Below are 20,653 nucleotides of genomic sequence, written 5' to 3'. Positions count from 1 at the left end.
TTTGGGTCAACGGGAGTCGGAACGGGCCGTGACGTCGGTAACGTCTGCGCTGGCAAAACATTGCCTCTACCGAAACCCTCGGACTCCGTGTTACGCTTTCGCTTAACAGGCGAACAGTCATCCGATGACTGCAAGTGGTCAGAGCTGCCCCAATGGCTACAGCCAGGACGCTGGACCTGTCCTGAAGGGACTGACTTGCGCTTTAAGGGCCTAGATACCTTGCGCCAAGGTTTCTTTTGCGACAAGTTGTCAGAGGACGAGGAGAACTTAGTCTCACCCGTCTTATGGTAAGGACGTTCTTGACGAGAAACGTCTGATACCAAAGAGGGAACGTCTGTACGCTGGTTTACACCTCTCGCCCCCTTAAGTCCTACGACATTACTTCTCCCTGGTGCAGGGGAGCCTGAAAGAGGTCTCGGACTAGGGGAGCAACAAGCACGAGCAGACGAACCCTCAGTCGCAACACTAAATACATTTTGCGCACTTTTCACTTTACCACTTAGATTTTCTGCTTTACCACTTTTCAACAACTTTACATCGGACATTAGCTGGTTTCTGTCCGAGGCTAAGGACTCAACCTTCTCGCCTAAAGCTTGAATCGCTAAAAACATATCCCGCATAGACGGTTCATGAGTGCTAGCAGGGGGTTCAGGAACAACCACTACAGGGGAAGGATTAAGTTCAGGGGCATGGGAGGAGGAAAATTCCAAAGATCTAGATGAGCTTCTCCTCACCCTATCTCTTTCGAGCTTACGAGTATATTTTTCATACTCAAGCCATTCAAATTCCGACAAGACCATGCACTCCTCACACCGATCTCCTAATTGGCAGGATTTACCCCGGCAATTAGAAAAAACAGTATGAGGGTCGATAGAGGCCTTGGGAAGACATTTGTTACATTCTCTCGCACACTTGCGATATACAGGAGAAAGGTCAGCCATTTTGAACAACCAGAGAAAATCCAAGTCAAAGCCAATTTCATCAACAAGAAACACAAGCCAAAAAACGGGTTTCAAGAGTTTTATTGAAGAAACACACCAACACAGCGAACGCCAATAAAACAACCAAAACAAAGTACTTCACCAATTCGGTAGAAAACTCGAGGTCTAAAGCGAGCGGAACCAACTTGTCGGCAAGACCGACAGAGAAGAACTGGAGTGGTTGACAAGTATATGCGGTATCTAGCCGATAGTCGGCGCTGATGGGCACACCCGCAACCTTCACGGCGATCGCTCGCGAGTTTTTGGATCTGTCGGGCCGTTGGAGACGTCAGCTATTATATATTCACCGGCTAAGTTTAATATTTAAAAAATCAGGTATTTCTCTTTTACATAACTAAGTGTATCCCTGTTTCCCAAAGGGAGTATTTGCATAAGATAGATCTCCTTAAGATGTCCCATGTAGCAACCAAAGGACCTAAAAATTGGCATCCAAAGGAATTTGCATCTTTCAAAAAGGCATTCATACCTTTGATAATGATAAAACTAAGTTGCCGCCTAGATTATAGTGGGCACCCGATAATCAGTCTTTACTAACAAAAAAAAAAGAGATGGCTCTATTATGCAAAAAGCAAAACAGTTTCTTAACATTGCTCTAGATCTAGACAATGACATTTTTACTGAAATGGTTTTCAGAGATCAGACTTAACAAAGAGTCTTTTCATCCAGGTTGTCCTCAATGAAGGAATTGAGAGCAGGAAACTGGAAATGCCAAGGTAGACTTTTAGTGTTGAAATCATTCTTTGACTAAAACTCCTCTAAAAGGGGTCATTTTTACCCATAACTTGTAAAAGGTTAAGAATAGCTCCACTTGAGGAGAATATAACATTGCCAGAATGCAAGAGCTACCAGAAAGAAGATCTCTAACTTTAAAAGTCATTAAACACAATTGAGAGACTTGTTTCTAATTGAAGGAAAGAATTTAAGAACCCCATCCAAGTTCCAAGAGATGTCTCCAGGTAGGAGTAGTTTCGATAACAAAGGATCTGATAAAATCCCACAGAACGGCACCTCGTAGTAACGGGAGATGTTGAGAAAGGAGAAGACTAATTGGTAAGGGACCTCTGGTAGTGGTTTTAACACGCCCCAGTAGTAACCCGCACCCTATAAGGGTGAGTGAGCTGGGTATATTCCTGGCATTCCATGCAACTTTTTCTCTGGTATATTTAGCAGTATTTATACCTTAGAAATGGTGCTTTAAGGAGCATTTCACTGGGCGACAAAATCCCTTATTTGAGCTGCTTGACACATCAAGCCCCACACAACGTACAGAAGCCAACAAAGAACTGTATATTTTATTAGCAGGTACTGAGGTATTCTTAGCATAGTTAAGAAATTTGAAAAATTTAATATTACCTCATGAATTTGGGGACAAATCTAGAAATTTACCACTTGCAGTATACTAGCTAGCCTTGAAAGCCTCTATGCCCTGAGTAGGCTGTGTAGTCTCAAAGTGGCCAATAACATTAAGCTACAAATGTAGATATAATGTATCTGTAATCACACTACAGACTATACAGATTGAGAAAACATGTCTTGTCAATTTTGTGGAATTTGTCAACAAAATTCTACCTTTAAAGGACTTCTAAGCCCTCCTATTACTGTCAAGTCTGAAAAAATATTGGGGTCCACTAAAACCATGGTAAGTAATTCACTTTATTAACTTGTCCAAGTTGTAAGCTACTCAGGTAGTCTTGGTCTGAGTAAGTTTGATTGTATAAATTACTTTTAATATAAAAGACTGTGTTAGACATATCAAGAAATAATTTTAGGGTAAGAATGGCATGCGATACAAAGGCGACGGTAACGAAACCTCTTTAGATTAGGCTAGGCTAATTAAACCTTTGAAGGTTTAAGCTAGACTACACTTATAGGCTGAAGTACCTGTTTCTTTGCAGATCCAATTTGTTACAAATAATCAAATCAGATACACTGACAAGATGAGAACTTCAGCAATGTTGTGGTATTTGTAAGGAGCAAAATTAACCTGAAAACATTGTGGTTTATATTACCTGACTTGTCAGGCTAATTCCAAACTCTTTAACCTCCCCATTTTTTGTTCCTCAATTAGAAAGACTTAGAAGACATTTTATTGTCTATTTGTTCCCTAAATGTTTTTCTACATTTGTTTCTTGACGCCCAATGAATCCAAAGCACCCTGTACATTGTGCTTGCTCCTTAAAATTCACACACTTCCAAGCATAGCACAACTTTATTACTGTCACATTACTAAAATACAAAGAGAGAGAGAGAGAGAGAGAGAGAGAGAGAGAGAGAGAGAGAGAGAGAGAGAGAGAGGCCAATACTGTGAGTAAATAACAATACTGTCACATTATTAAAATACAAAGAGAGAGAGAGAGAGAGAGAGAGAGAGAAAGAGAGAGAGAGAGAGAGAGAGAGAGGCCAATACTGTGAGTAAATAACAATACTGTCACATTATTAAAATACAAAGAGAGAGAGAGAGAGAGAGAGAGAGAGAGAGAGGCCAATACTGTGAGTAAATAACAATACTGTCACATTATTAAAATAGAGAGAGAGAGAGAGAGAGAGAGAGAGAGAGAGAGAGAGAGAGAGGCCAATACTGTGAGTAAATAACAATACTGTCACATTATTAAAATACAGAGAGAGAGAGAGAGAGAGAGAGAGAGAGAGAGAGAGAGAGGCCAATACTGTGAGTAAATAACAATACTGTCACATTATTAAAATACAAAGAGAGAGAGAGAGAGAGAGAGAGAGAGAGAGAGAGAGAGAGAGAAATACCAATACTGTGAGTAAAGAAAATAACAAATAAATTAATACCTAAGGATTCAAAATTGATTCTTTTTGGAGTGGATTTCATAATACTAGGCGAAGAAATCTTCGTATGTCGTTTCGTAAGATGAGTTTTTCGTATAAAGAAACATTCGTATCTCGAGGTTTCACTATATCATTATGTCTGTTCTACACTTAGGTCACTCTTACCTTGAGGCAATGGTAAAAAGCAGAGACATCAAGTAAGATCAGTAGCTAGAGAACTGCACTAGCTATGCAATATTAAAACAGATAGTCAAAAGGGAAGACAATGGATCCCTCATGGTGGCAAAGAGAACTCACTTTGGAAACTACCTCTGATATCATTCTGCATCAATACATAAAAACTCAGGAGTCTGATGATGCCGAGAATTTGTAAAATAGTAAAATAGTATGTATTTTGCATAACATAGAGAGAGAGAGAGAGAGAGAGAGAGAGGAGAGAGAGAGAGGAGAGAGAGAGGAGAGAGAGAGAGAGAGAGACACTTACTGTTATCTAGATCGTGATTTTTTATCCTTGGAGGAGTCCAAGAAAGACATGACAGGGTCAATGGCCGATGCAATAAACTTCTGGGCCTCTTTGACTCTCCTCATGGCTTCCTCAATTTCTCGCTGCGCTGCCTCGTTGCTCTTGGTTTGGGGCTTGATAATTGCAGTGGAAGAATGGTTCACTCTGGAAAGAGAAACGATATCAATTCAACTATTAAACACTATAGTAACGTATAATAATGTTAAGATGAAAGAAAAAATCCTATAAATACTTATAGAATGTAAAGTCTAAATAGTTTTGATAAAATCTGTCAAAATATTTTATATGACTTTTCTGCTACAGACACAAGAAAAGACAAATTTGAAGATAATTTGTATTTTTCCCTAATACAAACTTGGAGATTTTTATTTGGATTATTTTCCAGCTTCGCCAAAAGATAATCCAAATAAAAAAGTGAACAATTGAAAATTGTTTCTCCATTACGAAAATCACATTAATTCTACCCGTTTTACTTTAAAATGACCCAAGCATCTCTCTCTCTCTTTTCCATTGATGTTGATAAGGACTTCAAAATGGGAGATAGGTCAAACTACTATTGTATCAGGCTAGCGTGGGACACAAAGGGTCGCACTGGGTAAGGAGAGCGCGGCGAGATGTTATCACGACGAGACCAGAAAACTTACTGGAGGTCGAGACCTGAGCGAGCACGCTCTCCGACCCCAGGTCGCCTCATGGCGCGTATCACTCCGCCAGAGGTTCCCCCGCATAGAAAACGGAGATAGGGTAAACTACACAAAATTCTGGTCGGTTGGGAGGAGATCCCAGATACTCCTAAGACAGTAGTTCGAGGTAAGTACTCCGTGTTGGAACAAACTACTATTGTATCAGGCCATTACCTTAAAAATCACGCATTCCCACACAAATCAACTCTCCTCAATTGCAGATATAACTAACACCTTCAAGTTCATGCAGAATTAAGCTTAATTTATTTAGCTTATATATATGTTGCAAGGTTCTATTTTCTAAGGTGGCCTTTTCTAGTTCTTAGATCTTCAGCACCCCCCCCCCCCACAGTAGGATGTAACTGCCTACCCCCCCCCCCTAGGGCAATTGTTCCACTGCCATTGTGGACTGGGGTTCTTTTATTCATATCTGGGGTGCGGCCAGTTTTCACGCATTGTCTGATTGTGATAATAGTTGATTCAACACTGTACAATATTGCACATAATTTCCAACAAGAGGAAAATAGCTACAGTATAGTCTAATTCACTATGGAGGAAAAGAACCAGAATAAACTTCATCTCTAGGAGATTTATGTGGAGGTACTTTTCTGACTCTGACCAGAGGCCTGAGGTCGTGTGGTGCAGAACGTGGGCCCCCACCCCTTTTTTTTGAAGCGTTCAAAAACACCGTCAAATCCGGGGGGAGGACAAGAAGATCCACTCCCTTTTGTAGGTTCTCGTCTGCCACCCACCACTGGAGATCCGTCAGCTCCGCAGGTCCCATGGGGATCTGGATGTCCGGGGAGTTGTCCGCTTGATTCCACCGGGACTTGAGTCGCCACTAGAGGGATCTCATCCTAAGGCGACCATTGGGAACGAGACGGTCCAGCGATGAAAGGTGACCGAGGAGATGTAACCACTATTGGGCTGGAAGTTCTTCTCGTATGAGAAAAGGTCTTGCGACCTTCCTCAGCCTTGCTATCCTGTCATCTGATGGGAAGGCTTTGTGGAGATTGGTGTCTATGATCATGCCTAAGTATACCAGTTTTTGAGTGGGAAGCAGTGAGGACTTTTCGAGATTTACCATGATCCCCAGATCTTGGCAAAGTCTTAGAAGTTTGTCTCGGTGTTGAAGAAGGGTTGACACCGAGTCTGCTAGGATTAACCAGTTGTCCAGAGAACGGAGGAGACGGATGCCAATCCTGTGTGCCCAAGATGATACGAGGGTGAACACTCTGGTGAAGACTTGTGGTGCTGTGGAGAGACCGAAGCATAGCACCTTGAACTGGTACATTCTGTTGTCTTGGCTGAATCTTAAGTACTTCCTTGAAGACGGATGGACTGGGATCTGGAAGTACGAGTCCTTTAGGTCCAGTGTGCACATGAAGTCTTGCGGTCTTACTGCTAGTCTGACTGTGTCCACCGTCTCCATGCTGAACGGAGTTTGTTTGACAAATTTGTTCAGATCTGAGAGGTCGATGACTGGTCTCCAGCCTCCAGATGCCTTCTTTTCAAGAAAGAGTCGACTGAAGAGGACTGGGGATCCGTCGAGGACCTCTTGGAGAGCGCCCTTCTTCAACAGGGTCTGGACTTCTGCCCGAAGGGCTTGCCCCCTTGCCGATCCCATGGCAAGGGAGTTCAATAACACTGGATTCGTCGTCAGGGGAGGTAGAGAGTTATGAACGGGACGCGATATCCTAGACTGATCACGGAGATTGTCCAGGAATCAGCCCAGAGTTGCTTCCACCTGTTTGAGCAACTTTGTAGGCATCCCGCCACTTGTGGAAATGCAGGGGGACTGCCTATCCTAGCGTTTGCGGTCTCGGATGCTCCCTCTAGTAGGATTTTTGCTTCCCCAGGAGGACATTTTGCCTTTCCTTTCTTTGACAGGAAAGATCTTAGACACCATAGTCTTTGCTGCTGTTGTCTTCGTAGTGGTCTTGACTGGACGTGACTGCTGTGGTGCTGGAGGCTTATAGGGCTTGGATGTTAAAGCCCTATGAAGGAGGGAGTCTTGATGAGAATTCCTCCCCCTCTCAGCGGCATGTTCCACATCTTTAGGCTCGAACAGAACAGACCTCTCTATGGAGGAATGTCTGAGCCTATTGATCTCGGCACTAGGGACCTTCTGATGAAATCTCTCAGCTACTGCATCCCGACGTTTCAGGATGGTATTCGCCCAAAAGTTCGAGACTTGGTGGGCCAGATACTCGATCGTGCGAGTACTTGAGAGAAGGAAGGATTCCATAGGTTTCCTGGTACGTTCCTTGGAGAAGTCCTCAGAACGTATCAGGATACCTAAGGTCCCCAACCAGATATCATGGCTTGCATAGCACAGTTCGCGACTTTCTCCTGATTGAGGATCTCGGCTGTCGAGAATGAGACCTGACGGTTAGAGTTTCTCAAGAAGGACTCCCCTGGTTGGCTCTTCCAGTGAGTGGTGAAGTGGAAGAGCTAGACAAGGCTCCTCTAGGATCTCGAAGTACCTCCTCTGCTGTACGCGAGGAGGTGGGAGGAGCTTGTTGGTACTGGAATGGGTGAAGGAGGACATCTCGGAGAGCTGTTGTGAGATCTTGTCCCTGGTACTCTTTACCCCTTGACTCCAGGGCAGGGCTGCACTGGTCTTAGAGGGCTTTTGAGTAGCAAAGACGCGGTCTAAGACCATGTCTTTGCCCTCTCAAGGAGGGATCTCTGGATCGGAAAACCCATTGAGAGCCCACATTAGAGTCAGAACTTGCCAAAACACATGTTCTGACTCTTGCTAGTCTCCTTCTGCTGTAGGACTTGCAGCGAAGTCCCCTTCTATCCCCGAAGGATCTTCTTGGGGAGAGTCGCGGTCATTCCCTGAGTGGCTAGTTGGCTCCATCCTAATCCTCATGGAGGATTTAGGCAATGTTTTGGAGTCTTTAGGTTCCTTCCTGGGAAGGATATAAGACTCCAACATTGATAAGGGTGGCATGTTCCTTCCAGTCACTGACTGAGTGGACCCCTCAGAGCGAAGAGAGGTTTCCTCCATTGGTGCGATGGGGAAGTGTCTCTCCTCGCTTGATTCCCTTGGAGACGGGAAACCTTCATCTGAAAGGGAAGGAGAGGCAGTCTGAGGAATAGAAGGAACCTGCCTCAAAGGTCTGCGTGGAGTCAGTTTCGCCCTTGGGAAAGAGACCGCGTCTGGAACAACTCTTTTTCTCTTCAAAGGGGTAGAAGAAGCCATGGTTCTGTGTCCCAATTCAGAGAAGACAGGCTTGAAAGCCTGAACTATGGCTCTGATCAGGGCACCGAACCAGGGCTGTTGGCTGACAGATGTGCTATCAGACATACCCCTTGAAAGGAAAGGGATTGAAGGATCCCTGGGAGGAGTCACTATACAGTAATTGGTGGGTTCGCCTGTGGAAGCTTTGGGATCCTGGACCCCTCTGGAAGTTTACCTTCTCCCACAATGCGCGGTGGCATGCGCTTGCGGGGAGGGGAATGAGGCGATGGCGACCTTGCCGTACGCAGTTGTTTGGGATGTGTAGTCTCACGCGCGGGAGGATATTAACGCTCGCGCGAGGGAGTTTATCGGGGTTCACGCGCGGAAGACTGGTGGAGCGCGCATGCCCGGCCACGCAGGATTATTACGAAGAACACACGGGCGCGCGGGAGAGTGTTTGCGCACGTCTGTGCCGGCCGTAGGGGCGCGCGCGCGGGAGAGTGTTTGCGCACGTCTGTGCCGGCCGTAGGGCGCGCGCGCGGGAGTGTGTTCGCGCACGTCTGTGTCGGCCGTAGGGCGCGCGCACAGGAGAAAGTTCCCTAGCGCGCGGGCGCGCAGTGGATTCATGCAGGGCACACGGGAGAATGTTGGCACGCATCCCTAGGAGAGGATTGACGAGCATGCACATATCCTTACGGATGTGCGTGAGAGAAGGCTGGTGAGCAGATGAGTGCTGGTGCGTTGGTATGGGTTGGCGCGCGGGAAAAAGCAGCATGGCTGACTTGCCAGAAATCCTGCCATCAGTGGAAAGTTGGCGAACAGGTTTTACCTGGCGTGTAGGATGGTGCGCAGGAGAGTAAGATGTTGGGAGCGTATGCGCACGTGCAGGAGAATGTTGGTGCACGGAAGAGCGCTATTGCGAAGGAGATTTATGGCGCGCAGGTGAGTGTTAGCGCCCATCTGCGTAGAAGATTGTTGGCGCGTAAACGCAAGATGCGTGGACGCAGTTCGCGCAGGCAAGACCTGGCGCGCAGGAGATCGTGGGCATATGTGTGCATGAGGGCGCGCATGTCGCGTGATGGAGCTATGCTCTTGTTACAGTGTATGCGCATGTTGGCGCGTACGCTCTTGATGCCCTGTGTTAGGGTAAGGATGAATATCAGCGCGTAGTGATGGGGCCTGACGAGCTACTAATGAGCGCTTGTCAAGTTTCATGGGCGCTTAGCGTGTAAGTTGTTGGCGTGCAATAGCACGTTTGGATGAAGCCTTGTTAGGCCCATGCAGGAACGGCGACGGCAGGTCGGCAGGTCTGTCGGGTGGAAGGTCAACGTGTCCTTTAAAAGGACGACCTTCTACCGAGGGAGATCGTGAACGATCTGCAGAGAGGTCCAGGAACAATGCAGGTGCAGTGATGGATGATTGGGCCTCCTCACCGCAGGTGAAGGAAGGCCTCTATGGCGAAGAGGAAGGCGAGCCTTCCGACGAATGCACCCTCTGGGGGCCGTTGGATCAGCAAGCTGACCTGCAGTCCTCCGAAGAGGAGTCTCAGTAAGTGAACTCCCCCGAGGGAGAGAAACAAAAGCAGGAGAGACTGACGATGGACTTAGTTTCCCCCTCGTAGGTTGATCAGGAACGGGAGAAACTAAGCCGTCAGCTACCGTAGAGCTTGGAGTGGAAGAGGAGATGGGTGAGACCGTATTGGATACATTTGAAACAACAACGTCGACAAGAGACAGAGGATCAATCTCTGACAGTGACGACGATTGCTTGACAGCAGCACCCAATCGGATGTAGTTAAGCAAAACTTCCTTGGACGGCGAACCCGTAAGCCCCAAGGAGGACCAAAGCTGAAACAAGGAGGTTAGTGACATATCCTCCACCCGGGGGGAGAGGAGGATCTGCTTCGCTAGGGGATGCAACATCATCTCTCGAGACCCGAGGTTGGTTACCAATAAGTCGGTCTACGCTACCACTCGACGGTTTCTCGAAAGAGACTGACCGAGTGGCAGCTTCGGAGGAGGTTTGGGCAAGGGATGAAGAGGCCTTGGGTTTTTCCCCCTTCGAAGCAACCTTCGAAGGAGAAATATCCCGTTTGGACTTCTTCTTCCGTCATTACGAAAGCCTCTCCCACTGGGAGGCAGACCACTCAAAGTTAAAGTTAAAGTTGCAGGTTTTAGGTCTCCACTCAGACGATCTACCTCATTCTGCTCGGGTGTCCATAAGTCAGCAGGGACTATCACTAGCCCCATCTAACCTCCCCCTCAGGGAGCGAACTCGGGACCTCTGAAACAGAAGCCCGCGATGCTACCAACCTAGCTATCACTACACTTGTTGACACTATCACACCATTGGCCCCTACAAGAAGGACAAAGGCCATGAGGATCAGTCTCGACCGCCGACACGAACGTTCCAAAGGGGCGGTCTGGAAAACCAGGGCAGGTGTGCATGATCGCAGAGGCCAACTTCACATACACAGAAACTAGAAAAAGAAAGAACAAAAGCAATTAAATGGCTGCCAATATGACGGCGAGGATGAGAGCGGACACGTCCGACCACCATCAGAGCCGATAGCAAAGCGAGCTCAAGCACAGGTGTGTGAGGGGGGGGGGGGTTAGCAAGCTACCCTCCCCAACACCCGCTAACTAGCGGTGTGGGTAGTAAACCCTCGTTAAATTTTAATGGCTCGTCATTTCAGCTACGCCGAAAGTAATACCCCTATTAAATAGCGTGGTTTGTATTTCAGTTACAGAACAAACCCCTATTAAATAGCGTGGTCTGTATTCCAGTTACGGAACAAATTAGAAACGCAAGAGAATCCGAGGAGACACGATTCACCTTAGAGACCATGTAGATGACAAGGGAGTAAACCCCATCACTGACATCTCTTGAAACAACAGTCCTCTCTCTACAGACTTCTTCTAAAATGGGCCAGAGGAAAAGGAATGGCCAGAGACATTAGCCAGCTGATCTTGACTGACGCAAACCAGACCTGTCATCGACGCCTTCCGGGATGCTACCCGTTCTTGCGTACGCAGCAGCAGCCATCCGTGACGGACGTGACAACGACCAATGTACCATCTTGTACGGGAACAGGTAAAGCCAGGACGGGCTGGAAAAAATGAGTCTGAATAATACATAGTTTCTATCAGAGATCAATAATCGTTACGGATGAAAACATAATCTTTTGCTCAACTATCAATCAATCTCAAACAATGCTCACTGAAACCAAAATTGAAAATAATTCCAAAAACAGAACACAAATGATAATGGGGACATTTTTTCCAGCAACCAAAAGGTAGTCTCAAAAATACATAAAAACGAAATTCATAATCGACCAATGATAAAATATAACAAATCTTAAAAGTAATTTGTATTTTTCCTATTCATAAAAACCTGAGTCCAATTTGGGAGATCACTTTGGCATGAGCTGGAATCAGTTGTTGAAGTGGATAATGAGCAGTGCAAGGACCCTCCCGCACCACAGTCGCTTCTCTATTCAATCTTGCTGCTTCAACCCAGGACTCAGAGGGACGGTTTGTTCCCCCGTGACATACAAACCCTCGTCCTTTGCTTATGGAGACTCACTGCCTGCTTGGATGGTCAGATGGCCCCTCAGAACCCCCTGGAGGATTCTGTATCTTCCCTGAATGTCTTCAAGGCTTGTTCTGTGGAGAAGCAAAGCAGAGACACTATGGCCTATCCGTTTATCGTAGGTATGACAAACTGATAGGTCCCAGGACGTACCTATTTCTGTTTTGTACCAAATCAAAGAGACACTTCCCCAAAATGACATATCAGCAAGAGTCTAACACCAGGAAAATGAGTAATGGGTTGGTATTAGATTTGCCATCTGAAAACTCACATGAAGAATGGGGAGATACACCTCTTTGGTTACACTGAAATCTGAAGTGCAACTCACCAGCCTCTTGTCTGACCAGCTTGCAACACTTCAATCACTGACCCCATGACAGAGGCAGAAGAAAGAAGGAAAAGAGCTAGATATACTACATTCATTTCCAACTTCTGTTAAAAAGATACCATAGATGAGATGCAATCTGTCCTCATAAGGGAGCTGGGATTCGTACACAACGGTTTGAACAGCCACCACGGATCCAAGTATCAAGAACTCAATAGACTTGCGGATACATTCTCTCATGTAGAAGGATGTGAAAGTGGTCTGCCTTCCCTGACACCTGCCTTCCTCACCTGGCCCACTGACTGGTTTCTTTTGAAAGTAGGGAGAGTTGGGGCAATACCCCTGACTTCATCAGCCAGATAGTAAGCTCTCTGTTGAGGCTCACGAAGCCAGAAAGACACCGTGTTCCCTAACAGCTCTTTCTTAGATCTGGCAAACCCATCGAAGAGATTCCTACACTCCGGCCTGAGGAGTGGGGTTCTCTTCATACAACACCCAAGAGACATTACCGAATACAAGATCCTCTCGTCTTCCTCACCGCCTGACACCTCCGGGGGGGAGGGAATGGAGGATTCACACCTGGGGTCCTATGCTGCCAGATTCTTTATCTTTGCCACAAAGTTAGGCACAAAACTAAAGGAGACCTCCTTGGCTACGTAAGAAATACCGTGCAACTCGCTCGCTCCCTTAGTCGACAGTAAGGCAGGTAGGAAGAATGTCTTGAGGTCCGATCCCTTTCTGATTCAGTCCTCTTCAAAGGTTCGAATGGGGTACGCGTAAGAAACCTGATTACTAGGGTCACATCCCACTACAGGGGCCTAAGATCCCAGGGTGGGCAAGATTGTTTGAAGCTCCTCACGAGCATTGACAGCTCCTAAAAAGCCAAGAGGATTTTATCTTCCAGTGGATACACCATACTCTAGGCCTAGAGATAACCTTTGATGGCTGCAACCAAGAGATGTTTTTCCCGATGAAGGAAGACGAAGAAATCCCTTTCTACGACACCAATCACAGGATATGGCCCACTTAGCCTGGTAGACAGATGCAGTGGACCTCTGGAGAAACTAGACATCTCATGTGTAATGCCTTGTGAAAAGCCTTTCGCTCAAAGGAGATACTCAACAGTGAAGAGATAAAGACTCCAAGGGCAAGTGGTAACTGCGCAGGTGCGGCCGACAAAGAAGAGGTGGCCATAAGGGTAGTTCTCTTGGGACCTCAACCAGAAGAGCCGGCAGATCGGGATACAACTCGGCCTGTGGCCATCTTGGAGCCACCAAGGTCATTCTGACTCCTGTCATCATAATCAACGCCGTGTTGATTACTGGCCAAATCAGGGTGAATGGGGGAAAGGTGTAAATGTACATGTGATCCCAGAGGCATTGCCAGGCTTCTTCCAACACTGCCCAAGGATTGCAAACAGGTTGATCCCCGGTGAACCCCACAGGGCAAGAAGCCTTTCCTCCACGAAAGGCTGTAGAGACCACTCTGCTCCTGCAGCCTGGCCCTGATGGCTGAATGTGTGGACTAGCTCATTCATCTTGCCCAGAATGCACCTTGCTGACAATTCTACAGGGTGAAACCCTGCCCAAATAAGCATCTGCTTCACGAACTTGCCGAGGGGAGCGCTAGAACATGCCTTCTTACTCGCTGATGTAGGCCATTACAGCGACTACCAAGTGCTTCCTCAAACTTTCTTGGAACACTTGCAGACAGAGGAAGGACACTCGCATCTCGAGGATGTTGATGTGCAGATGCCTGTATTCCTTGGACCACACTCCTGATACAAAGACAGATGAAGATTCGGACTTAAAAAGTCGAGTGGGACTTCCTGATGAGGATTATTCTTGTCGAGCCACCCGGCAATATCGTTTCGGACTTCCTGTGATACCGGTGCAGGATATAATGGGAGATGATCCCTGCTTGCTACCCAGTGATCCTTCAGGCACCACTGAAGGGATCTCTGGTGGAGGAACCCTAGAAGAATAAGCTTCTCTTACATTGACTGATGTTTGAGAAGATGTTGCCAATGTTAAACTGGAGCAACTGTCTTTGACAGGAACAGTCGTGCAACCTCCCCAAGCTTGCCGATGCCATCGTCTATGGGAAAATGTCTGCTGCTGCTGAGTCTATCAGCATGCCCAGGTACTTCACACCCTCTACTTAGGTATATTTTAACTTTTCCCAGTTTACCGCAATCCCCAGATGGTGGCAAAGTGCAAGAAGCCGATCTCGATTCTGAAGCAACTGTCTCTTTGAAGAGGCCAGGATCAACCAGTCATTGAGATACACCAGCAGTCTCATCCTTCACGAGTGGGTCCAAGCGGCTACCACAATGTACACCTGAGTGAACCCCTGAGGAGCCACACATAGTCTGAGACACCGTACCGTTGAGGGGGAAGTGGAGGTACTTCCAAGAAGTCTGATGAGCAGGCAGTTGAAAGTATGCATCTTTCAGATCTACAGAAAGCCTGAAGTCTTTCTCTCTGATGGAAGACAGCACAGACCTTACTTTTTCCATCCTGAACTCGAGTGACCGTCAACTCAGCACTCAATAAGGACGTAACGTCAGCCTTGAATCTCTATAAAGGGAGGGCCCCCTTCAGAGTGGAAACTCCGGCTAAGACGTGGCATTCTTTGGCAGAAAAAAAAACTTCCGTAGCAAGATCCTGTTACCTTGTTGGACCTGCTTGAACCAAACAAATTTCCAGATCCACAGATCTGACTATCCACCTGGTCCAACGCAAGGTCAACCAGGGCTTCGATTCAAGAGGGCCACCGAAATGCCGATAGACAACCGATGTCCTCCCCGCTGGTGGAACCACCGTAGCCTCCCCCAAGATGTTACATTCACAATGAGTGCAATGACCTCCAGAAAAGAACTCTCCAACTCAGGGTAGGCAGCCTCCGTGGGCATCAAACCGCAGGTCAGAATTCCGACGACCTCCTGCTCTTGAGTACCGTCGTCCGCTGCAGCGAATGTAGGTGATGCCACATGCTACGGAGTCTGCTTCTACTCATGATTACGTCTATTCCATCCCAAGGACAGAACCAGGCGCATAATTTGGAGAAGACAAAGGCCCGGCAAGCCCAGGGCCATGGAAGGAGGACTCACGCACAAGACAGCGTGGCACTAGACTCAGCACACCATGCCCCAGCACCACAGGTCAGGGTTGAAGGACACGAAAGGGCACAATAACAAGAGCCCTTCGACCCACATTCTCCACCTACTAGAGAGCACAAGCCCTCTAACATGGCATCAAATGGTGCCCCCGTCTCTTCCCAAAGTAAGTCCATGCAAAAGCCGGAAGCCGCAACAACTTTCTCATCATGCCTGAAACAGACCGAGAGACAAGCTCCCATCTGTTCCGGCCGACTACCGGAGTAGACGGATCAGCAAAGGCTACCCGGCCCTCTGGCCTCGCTACTGGTGTTGTTGGAGTGACAGGGGTTGACAGCATAACCCACCAGGGCACAGCTACTAGGCTACCAGAATGGCCAGTACCAGAACGTAAGCAAGACTCTGGTCCCTGGCTCTGCGGGAACGACACGGGTACCATCCACCTATCCCAAGAGAGAGGTCGTGTCATCGGGGACCAAGTCCCCACGACTACAGCTGGCTTTCCTGGACTTTTGTTACCCATTCCATAGCAAAGTGGAACAGTCAGGAAATGAATTATCCAAAGGAATAAATGAAAAAGATAGAGTCAACAGCAGCAAAGAGGTAAGAACAGCAGCATCTACATCCACCCTTGATGTGGCCAAAGCCAAATTGACCTTGACGTAGTCAGACGAGCGAGTGAGTGAGTTCCCTTACCAGTCTGTTATTACCAAACTGAGTTGTTAATTATCCAATAGAGATCTAACCTTTGGCAGAGACAATGAAAGGTTTGTATAACCTCAAGAGCAATATGCCTCATGTAATATGCCACAAAATGAACAGATGTTCTCATGCAATGAACTCCTTAACTTGCAGAGACATTTAGCGCATGAGTGTAGGCTGTAAGGTAGGTATTGTATAGGACAAATTTGGAAATAATTTCTATTTATTATTATTATTATTACTAGCCAAGCTACAACCCTAATTGGAAAAGCAAGATGCTATAAGCCCAAGGGCTCCAACAGGGAAAAATAGCCCAGTGAGGAAAGGAAATAAGGAAATAAATAAATGATGAGAATAAATTAACAATATATCATTCTAAAAACAGTAACAGCGTCAAAACAGATATGTCCTATATAAACTATTAACAATGTCAAAAACAGATATGTCATATATAAACTATAAAGAGACTATACAAACACTGAGCTCTTTACAGTGGATACTAGTTCAGTGAATACTGAAAACTAGCCAAAAAACCAGGTGCAGTACAGTAAAACTACCCACCACTAGTTACGGGGGGGTGGTAGCAGGGGGGGGGGGGGGGATTAGTCGCCCTGCTCACACACTCACTAGTTAAGTAACGTCACTTTTTAATGGCAGGCAGGACTTTCGAGGTTGTGTGAACAGGTGAGGGGATGCTCTAGGAATGTCCTCTTGGAGAACTTTCATTCTTCCACTTATATAAGTTCGCACATGCACAGGAGAGAGTGCGAGCAGAAAAGGGAGCGTGCAAGGAGTACACACAAATAGTTGAGGGCAAGCTCCTGTAGGAGTGCAAGTGTGCACAGTAGCTTGCAGTGGGCGCGAATCCCAGCCTCGTGTGAATGGACGAGGGTGCACTCCTGTTTATTATCTTCTCTCTGTCTTTGGTGAAGGATAAAGAAAAAGTAAGCATTACGTAACTCCAATTGATCAGTCTTCTTGATCTTCCTACTTCAAAGAGGGAAAATGAAGGTTGAGACCCCTTCATCCCGACCTACAAAGAGAAGAGACGAAGGAGAGAGAGAGAGAGAGGCAAAAGAGGAGGAGAAACTTGCAGCTCTCCTTGAAGGGTCATTTAGGCTGATGACGATGCTCCAACTGGGGAGAAAAAAAATAAAAATAAAAACAACAACAACAACAGCAACAACGGCAAAATCAGGTAAACGTTCAGGAATGGGAAGACAGAAAAGGAAAGATGACAACGGCAGAAACTTCTTCCTTTAACGGATCACATTGATACTGACTTCCAATATTTTTAGGATTACGTTGTCAAAGAAAAGAAAAAGAAAAGCTATCTAGAGGGAACAGCAGCCAAATAAACCGACAACTAATACAGCTAAAGTTATCATTAAACTGCTAAACCGTTCTTCTTCCAGAAAACCCTCGCAGAATGTGAGTGTCCAACCAATTATCTAGAGGATTAAAACAGCCAGTAGAGAGCCCCAGAACCAATTATCATTATCATCACTAGCTAAGCTATAACCCTAGTTGGAAAAGCATGATGCTATAAGCCCAAGGCCTTCAACAAGGAAAAGTAGCCCAGTAAGGAAAGGAAATAGATAAACTACAAGAGAAGTAATAAACAATCAAAGTAAAATACTTTAAGAACAGAAACAACATTAAATCAGATCTCTCATGAATAACCTATGAAAACTTCAAAACAACAAAAGCAAGAGAAATAAGATAGAATAGTATGCCCGCGTGTACCCTCAAGCAAGAGAACTCTAACTCAAAATAGTGAAAGACCATGGTACGGAGACTGTAGCACTACCTAAGACTAGAGAACAATGGTTTGATTTTGGAGTGTCCTTCACCCTAGAAGAGCTGCTTCCCATGAGTAAAGACTCTCTTCTAACTTTACAGAGTGGAAAGTATCCCCTGAGTAACTACAGCTATTGAAAACAAAGTGAGAGCCCAGTGGTGTATGTCAGGTTGGTAGGGTCTTCTTGCCAATAGGCAGTAACTAGCGCCACCTAGGTCAAGTTCTAAAAGTTCTGAAAGCACATTCCTATCAAAGGGTTTGCATTTGCGTAGGAACAAATACTCGGTCGATTCGCATTTCATTTTGCACTTATTTAAATCATTTCTCATTTCTTTCTTTTGAAAGTTCTCCAGTCATAAGTTATAAGTAAACATCGGTTACCAAATAGACTCAAGACCTTCTACTAAACATCGGTACTTACTTTTCCTGCTCCTCGTAGTATTCCCGTTTGTCTGCCACGCTCGTTACGGCCATGGCTAAAGTCTCCGCTTCTGACGGCACAAGGACTTCCCCTCGGGTAAAGAATGATCTTTCCGAGGCGAGAATTTATGAGTGCGGATAACAGAATCACTCTGGCTTAATTCTCCCTTATCTGGAAAGACACAATCATGAACAATAGGAATATTATTTTTGGTTATTATTTTCATAATGTTTTTGTAACATTAACATGCGATGAAAAGTGCCATTTACCCTAATCTTTACTGTCATATAAGCAACACTTCATACTATGTTTTCCTACCTGTAATACAATTCAGAATTACTGTATAAATACATTACAGAAATGGATAAATGTGTACTGTAGTACAATATTCCTAATAATTTTAATTAAGGGCTCCTTGTTTATTTAATGGAACTTTGAACAATTTTAAAGGAAATACTTGAGGAAAACCTATATTTTTCTAATTAAATCCATTTTAAAACTAGGATCTTTGTAGTTGGTTAGAACGGACTCTGTAAAATTGTTAAAATTATAGATCAAGTCAGAAAATTATTTCATTTCATTCTTTACTGTCCTCATCTCAGCGACGAGAGAAGGAAAATAATAGAACTACAGAAGAGGAAAAGGAAAAGAGGAGGAAAAGAAGAAGATATTAGGAAACGTTCTGTTTAAGGAAGAATTAATAGTGGGAAGAAAAGAATATATATACCCAATGTGGGAAAAAAAGGATTAAAGAAAATAAATGAACTATAATAGAGAAGACAACTAAGGAAGTGCCCATGGAAAGGCAAATCCCTCCGCCCAGCAACGGATCGGAATGGGATAGATAGAGGTTTTCCATAGAGGGATAGAGAATATAGGTTTTCCAGTAGTAAATAATGTGCTCCGTCCGAAACTGACATTCATTGTTAAATTGCATAAGTAAAGACTAAAAAAACCCTTATTTAATAAGGGAAACAGGTCCACATATAAAGAGGGAAACAGGAGCTTTTGTATATCAGCGGCCAGTTCCTCCAACATGAATAGAAAATGAGAATTTTCTTCCCATTTTCTAGTCGTTCGTAAGATGTGAACGCTGTACAATATAAACTGTGTCCATTTTTCTGCAGAACCTCTACACGAGAACACCACACAACCTAACCTAATAGCAATGTCCTTACCTACTTAAGGGAGGGCTAACGACCCCTGCGTACCCCCTTAAACTACCGTCATTATACATACACCCAGGGAATCAAACAGAAGAACACCACATAAACCGAGGTTCCGCAACCTAACCTAACCTAGGAGCCATATGTTTACCTACTTACCTATGGGGGAGGTTGTGACCCCCTTAGGACTCTAGTATCCTCAGTTTACAATAATACCGAGGCATCACTAAATATCATATTTCATAAAATGTAAATCTATCTTCATATTTCAAAGATATAAAATATTTTCCTCATAAATAAAATTGATTTATTATTATTATCATTACTATTATTATTATTTTTATTATTATTATTATTATTATTATTTCTATTATCATTATTATTATTAATTTTATTACTATTATTATTATTATTATCATTATTATCATCATTATTATAATTTCTATTATTAATATTATTATTATTATTAATTTTATTATTACTATTATTATTATTATTATTATTATTATTATTATTATTATTATTATTATTATTATTATTATTATTACTGCTAGCTAAGCTACAGCCCTAATTGGAAAAGCAGGACGCTATAAGACTCATAAGGGCTCCATCAGGGAAAAATAGCCCAGTGAGGAAAGGAAACAAGGGAAATAATAACAGACATTTAAAAACAATAATAATATTAAAATAAATCTTTCGTATATAAACTATAAAACCTTCAAAATAACGAGAGGAAAAAAAACAAGATAAAATAGTAAAAAGTCGTAAAAAATATGTACAGTTGCCTTCACTAATTCCGGTATACTTCACGACAAGCAAAGGAGACGTCAGTGTGCCGGAATTAGTGAAGCCAACTGTACATAGCTTAAACTAGCCTTGTTTCGACTAACATCACCAGCTCACGTCACATATAGTAGAAGGCTGTGGTCTAACCCACGATCACTTTAGACATAACAATTAGACAGAATAAGGTTAAAACTGACCTGTACCGGGATGTTACAGCCATGAAATGACGTACAGGAGTTCTCCCGTTACCGTAATGATACAGGAAGTTACAGGAAAGTGACGTAATTCGTTAAAATAAGCTTCGTAAAGTCATGGCATTTCACCGAGTCACTCTGATTACTGTTATTATTTCTCAGCTGATCGCTGGCGTTCCAGCGAGTGGAACGAGCAGTGTTCTTTTTAGTTATTTCTTCTAATTAATATATATTTTGTAATTTTTTTGATAAAATTATACATTTTAATATATAATTAATAATAATGCTTATTTTTGGCTATCAATTTCACATATATTATGTTATTTACGCTTATTATTTTAACGAGATAGAACTGTTCT

At 44.5% G+C, this 20,653-nt stretch overlaps 1 long non-coding RNA gene across 1 annotated transcript; it reads right to left on the bottom strand.

Annotated features, from left to right (window-relative positions):
* Nucleotides 1-4,284: 4,284 nt before the first annotated feature.
* On the bottom strand, nt 4,285-20,439 carry LOC137633658 (uncharacterized). The gene is made up of 4 exons (XR_011042342.1): nt 20,298-20,439; nt 18,149-18,319; nt 11,026-11,299; nt 4,285-4,461 (listed from the first exon to the last, which is right to left on the bottom strand). It is a non-coding gene; the product is annotated as an uncharacterized lncRNA (long non-coding RNA).
* Between the last annotated feature and the right edge of the window lie 214 nt (nt 20,440-20,653).

This window comes from Palaemon carinicauda, chromosome 43 (genome assembly GCF_036898095.1).
Source record: "Palaemon carinicauda isolate YSFRI2023 chromosome 43, ASM3689809v2, whole genome shotgun sequence".
In the NCBI taxonomy this organism is placed as follows: Eukaryota; Metazoa; Arthropoda; class Malacostraca; order Decapoda; family Palaemonidae; genus Palaemon; species Palaemon carinicauda.
Note: the sequence above shows the minus strand (reverse complement) of the source record. Positions and strands in the feature narration are given on the sequence as shown.